This window comes from Phocoena sinus, chromosome 8 (assembly GCF_008692025.1).
Source record: "Phocoena sinus isolate mPhoSin1 chromosome 8, mPhoSin1.pri, whole genome shotgun sequence".
Lineage (NCBI taxonomy): Eukaryota > Metazoa > Chordata > Mammalia > Artiodactyla > Phocoenidae > Phocoena > Phocoena sinus.
This window is the reverse complement of record NC_045770.1, coordinates 21,215,758-21,221,757: the sequence shown is the minus strand read 5'-3', so window position 1 is coordinate 21,221,757 and position 6,000 is coordinate 21,215,758. Positions and strand designations below refer to the sequence as shown.

The 6,000-nt window shown below is 40.7% G+C and overlaps 1 pseudogene; it reads right to left on the bottom strand.

The window, feature by feature from the left end:
* Positions 1 to 487: 487 nt before the first annotated feature.
* Positions 488 to 6,000, bottom strand: part of LOC116757737 — a 93,283-nt pseudogene continuing 87,770 nt past the window's right edge.

Here is a 6,000-nt window from a genome sequence, read left to right as displayed (position 1 = left end):
CATGACCAAAGATGTTACAGAGTGCACAAAATTCTGCCCAGGAGAGCCAAGATCAAGGGGTGAGTGGTTTGCTTTAGGAAACAATCCTACCAAAAACAACATGGGAAGAGAAGTAATTTAAAGTGTTTAAGACATTAAATGCATAACTGACTCCAAACTGCCATTTAATATGCTTTGTATTATAGGATATAAAAGCTACCCTCCATCTGTGGAATGTTAAGCTGACACCCAAGACAGTCAAAGCCTCCCATATTCAATATTCCACTATTTTCTGATTGTACCAAAAAATAAACAACCAGAAAATGATTTCACCTCTTTAAAAAAAGGATTTACACTTAAAAAATGGGATGAGGTGGGATTCTCTCCTTTTTCAAAATGTTTCTAGAGCTACTAAAAAACTTGCATTTACAAAATAGTTGATAAAAATATTCCTCTGGATTGTACAAGAAGGGAGACAGGGATCATTGATAGGAGTGGGTGTGTGATATTAATCAGACTTGGCTTCTTTCTTTCCTGCTTCATCAGAAGCTGGGCTCTCTTCGTTTTTAGTTTCTCCATTTTCTGCAGGTAAGTCTTCTTCAGTCTCTTGGTTAGTCACTTCAGCCTGTTTTCCCTTTGCTCCCCTTTTCCCTTTTGTTTGCACTTTTTTGTCTGAAGATTTTTTTCTGCTGCCTTTTTGGCTTTGTTTCCACTTTTACAGGAGCCGGTTTATCTGACAACCTCACCAATCCCCTCTTGGGCTCCTCCTTCACCACCCCCTTGGAGGAGCTGACCTTCCTCTTGGGCAGGAAGGTGGTGGGGCAGGCACGTGCCAGGTGCCTGTGGGCTGTTGCACGCTGAGAGCCTTTGCAAAACGGAGCTGCCTGGCCACTGCCACTCCTCCTACCCTCTATTGTTTTTTTAATCTCTGTTTTATTTATTTCCTCTATAATCTTTATTATTTCCTCCCTTCTGCTGATTTATGGCTTTGCTCTTTTTTTTCCTAATTTTTTTAGGTGGTACGTTAGGCTGTTTGTTTGAGATTTTCTTGATTTTTAGGAAGGCTGTATTGCTATAAACTTCCATCTTAGAACTGCTTTTGCTGCATCCCATAAATTTTAGAGTATTGTGTTTCCATTTTCATTTGTCTTGAGATACTTTCTGATTTTCTCTTTGATTCCTTTATTGACCCATTGGTGTTTTAGTAGCATGTTTTTTAGTAGCATGTTTAGTAGCACACGTTTGTTCTTTCTCCATTTTTTCTTTCTGTAATTGATTTCTAGTTTCATACCATTGAGGTCAGAAAAAAATGTTTGATATAATTTCTATCCTCTTAAACTTGTTGAGAATTATTTTGTGGCTGAGCACATGATGTATCCTGCATAACATTCTATGTACATTTGAAAAGATTGTGTATTCTGCTGTCTTTGGATGGAATGTCCTATAGATATCTACTAAGTTCAACTGGTCTCTTTTGTCATTTGAAACCACTGTTGCCTTAATGATTTTCTGTTTGTATGATCTGTTCATTGATGTCAGTGTGGTGTTAAAGTCCCCTACTATTATTGTATTACTGTCAATTTCTCCCTTTATGTCTGTTTGTATTTGCTTTATATATTTAGGTGCTCCCGTATTGGGTGCATATATGTTAGCAAATATAATATATTCTTATTATATTGATCCTTTTATCATTATAAAATATCCTTCTTTGCCTCTTGTTATAGCCTTTGTTTTAAAGCCTATTTTGCCTGGTATGAGTATTGGTACCCTCTACTTTCTTGTCATTTCCATTTTCATGAAATATCTTTTTCTATCCCCTCACTTTCATTCTGTTTGTGTCTTTAGCTCTGAAGTGTGTCTCTTGTAGACAGTATATAGCAGAATCTTGGTTTTCTAATCCAATCCCACCCTATGTCTTTTGACTGAAGCATTTAGTCCAGTGACATTTAAAATAATTATTAATAAGTATGTACTTATTGCCATTTTATCACTTGTTTTCTTTCTTTTCTTGTAGTTCTCTGTTCATATCTTTTACTTTTTATTCCTTCCCTTGTGGTTTGGTGATTTTCTTTAGTAGTATGCTTGTGTTCCTTTCCTTTTAGGTTTTGTGTATCTCATGTAGATTTTTGATTTGCTGTTACCATGGCGCCCATACATCTTGACTTACAACTATATCTACTTGTTTTATACTGGTAGCCATTTCAGTTTAAACAGATTCTAAAAGATCTACATTTTTTACTTGCCTCTCACACATTTTGTATTTTTGATGTCATATTTTAATCTTCATGTTTATCTCTTAACTTTTTACTATAGTTATAGTTGTTTTTATAATTTTTTTGTTTCTTAATTATCATACTGGCTTACTTAAGTGGTTGATCCTCAGTCCATACTATATATTTGCTTTTTCCAGTGGGACTTTCCCTTTCCTATAGATTCTGACTTCTTTTCCACTTAGAGAAGACTTTTTAACATTTATTTCAGGGTAGGTTTAGTATTGATGAAGTCTTTTAGTTTTTGCTTGTCTGAGAATCCTTTATCTCTCCTGCTATTCTAAATGATAGTCTTGCTGGGTAGAGTATCCTAGGATGCAGGTTTTTCCCTTTCCACACTTTAGTTATATCATACCACTCCCTCTGGCCTACAAAGTTTCTACAGAGAAGTCAGTTGATAGCCTATGGGGATTCCCTTGTATATGACTCTTCATTTTCATCTTGCTGGCTTTAGAATTCTCTGTGTATCTTTAACTTTTGCCATTTTAGTTGTGATATGTCTTGGTGTGTGTTTGTTTGGACTCATCTTGTTTGGGACCCTCTGTGCTTCTTTTACCTAGATATCTGTTTCCTTTTTCAGGTTTGTCTAGTTTTCAGCCACAATTTCCTCAAGTACTTTTATTTTATTTTATTTTATTTGGTGATACGCGGGCCTCTCACTGTTATGGCCTCTCCTGTTGCATAGCACAGGCTCTGGATGTGCAGGCTCAGGGTCCATGGCTCATGGGCCCAGCCACCGTGGCATGTGGGATCCTCCCAGACCGGGGCATGAACCCTTGTCCCCTGCATCGGCAGGTGGACTCTCAACCACTGCGCCACAAGGGAAGCCCACCCTCAAGTACATTTTTGGTCCCCTTCCCTCTCTCTTCTCCTCCTGGGACTCCTATAATGTGAACGTTGATACACTTCATGTTATCCCAAATATCTTTTAAATTGTTTTCTTTTTTAAAATTTGCTTTTGTTTTTCTGATTGGGTGATTTCCATTATTCTATCTTCCAGATCACTTATACATTCTTCTGTAACATGCCAGTCTGCTATTCATTCCTTCTAATGTGTTTTTATCTTAGATATTGAATTCTTCATATCTGATTGGGTCGTTTTTATATTTTCTAGTTCCTCATTAAAATACTCACTGTGTACATCTATTCTTTTCTCTAATTCAGTTAACATTTTATTAACAATGTTTTGAATTCTTTATCTGGTAAGTTGTTTTTTTCTATTTCGTATTTATTTTTTCAGGGTTCTTCTCTTGCTTTTTCAATTGAGACTAGTTCCTCTGCCTTTTCATTTTGCTTAACCTTCTCTGCCTCTGTGAATTTAGGGGAAAATTTACCTATTATGCTCTTAAAGTGTTGTTCTTTTGTGGGAGCATTCCTACACAGGCTGCATGTGCCCAATGCCTTTGGTGGGAGAGCTGGATTTGACATGGATGCAACTCATGTTTTTCCTCAGAGTGTGCTGACAGCTATCACTTGGGTAGAGACTGGGCCTGAGATGGAGGGGTTACTGCTGGAGCTGGGTATGGGATGGGACTTCCCTCTGATCAGCGGCCATAATTGCCTTATCAGGGGTGGGGGTCTGATTTCCAAGTTGCTGGAGTAGCAGCTCTGAGGGTTGGGCCCCAGATGGCTCTGTTCCCTTTAAGTGTGTGCTTTCCCCTCTCCCTGAACCAGGACCCTTGCTTCAGCAGTGGGGGGAGTGTTGAAGCAAGTGTGCCCTGTGCAGGCTCTCAGCTTGTGTCAGCCACAGAGGTCTTAGCTGTTTCCAATGCACTGCCTGTGCAGGTGCCAGCAATTGTTTCCCTTGCTCTGCTCAGATGCAGACTCCTGTGCAAGTCTCCTTTGTCCCTCACAGCCAATCACTCCCCCACCTCCCCTGCCCTATTATGGAGTCACACTGCAGGGCAGTCAGGGCTGCTTGGACTCTCAATGTGTACTGGGGGTTGAGCTGTGGTGGAGCAGGCTCCATCAGAGATCTGGGCTGTTTCTGATGTGCTGTTTGAGTAAGTGCCAACAAGGACCACTGCCCCACCCAGGCTCTTCCTGAGGACTCGTAATCTCTGCAACCAGAGTCTAGTTTTCCCCCTAGTCATGGCCACCCCAGGTCCAGTGCTACACTGTGACATGAAGTAAGCGGGGCTGGAGCATTCGCTTGGCTAGGGCTGGGGTGCACACTGAGGTGGTCACAGGAAATCTGCCATCTGCTAGAGCAGACCTCTCACTGCCCTGCCTTGGGGGGTGGGCCAGCACATGCATGCTCCTCACAAGTGGTATCCAGTCTTCCCACAGCCCTCCTGTTACTCCCAGAAGCCCTCCAACCAGCCAGGCAGGCTCATCTTCCACCACATAACACCCCAGGGCTGGGGAACCCAATCTGTGGCTCTCACCACTTACTCCCCAGCATGGGTGTCTGCCCAGGTAAGCTCCCTTTTCCTCTGAATCCCCTCCCAGGGACACAGGTCCTGACCTGATCATTCTTTCTCCTTCCTACCCGATTATATGTGTATCTTTCTTACAGCCTTTGTTGTACAGGAGCCCCTCTTCCAGTTTCCAGTTTGTTTTCAGTGAGAATTACTCCACTCGTAGATGTATTTTTTATGTCTTTGTAAGGGGAAGGTGAGTGCCATGTCCTTTTACTCTGCCTTCATGGTTGATCTCCTTAAGACAGTTTTAGATTAATAGGAGAAGTACCAAAATAATACACAGAGTTCCAATATATCCTTCACTCAGCTTCTTCTTACATTAAAGTCTTATATAACCATAGTACAATTATCGAAATTAAGTTATTAGTCTCAGTACAATACTAATAACTAAACTAGACTTTAATAAAATTTCACCAGCTTTCTTCATTAAGATCAATTTCTAATTCCATGATCTCATCCAGGATCTCACATTACATTAGTTGTCTTGTCTCCTTAGTATTCTCCAATCAGTGACAGTCCCTCAGTCTTTCCTACTCTTTGTTGACTGACACTTTTGGAGAGTACTGCTCAATTATTTATTTATTTTTTTTTTGTGGTATGCGGGCCTCTCACTGTTGTGGCCCCTCCCGTTGTGGAGCACTGGCTCCAGATGCGCAGGCTCAGCAGCCATGGCTCACAGGCCCAGCCGCTCCGCGGCATGTGGGATCTTCCCGGACCGGGGCACAAACCCGTGTCCCCTGCATCTGCAGGCAGACTCTCAACCACTGCGCCACCAGGGAAGCCCTCAATTATTTTAATAACAGTCTTTTTTTCTCAAAATAAAGTTATTTTCTCTTAAATCAGTAGCATGTCATTGTTTTCCATTTTCTCATTTGGTGACTAGTTGATACATAGAACTAAAAGCACCACTGGATACTGATTTTTCTTACTGGAGGAGATGGGATTCCAGGGTCCCAGCTCTTATTATTTATGCACTTTGGTTCCTAAATGTCAAAATAAAAGGAAAGCTAAAAGCCTCAAGTTGTTTCCTGAAATTAAAAAAAGAAGAAGAAAAGGAAGGAAAAATGATGAAACCCTCTGCTCCTCTTCCCCACACAGCTAGAAAGGGTTAGCTTAGCTTAAGACCATGAAAGTCAGAGTGAAACCTCTACATTTTCATTAATTTCACACATCATGCATAGTTACTGTTAGCACATATGCTTTCAATCATCCCCTGTCTTAAGAACAGTGCAAATGTGGTGTTAAGAGAATTGAACCTGCCAAACATATTTGACATCACAATGCCCTTGAAAGAGCTATCAACTAAACCCAGATATATATGTACATCT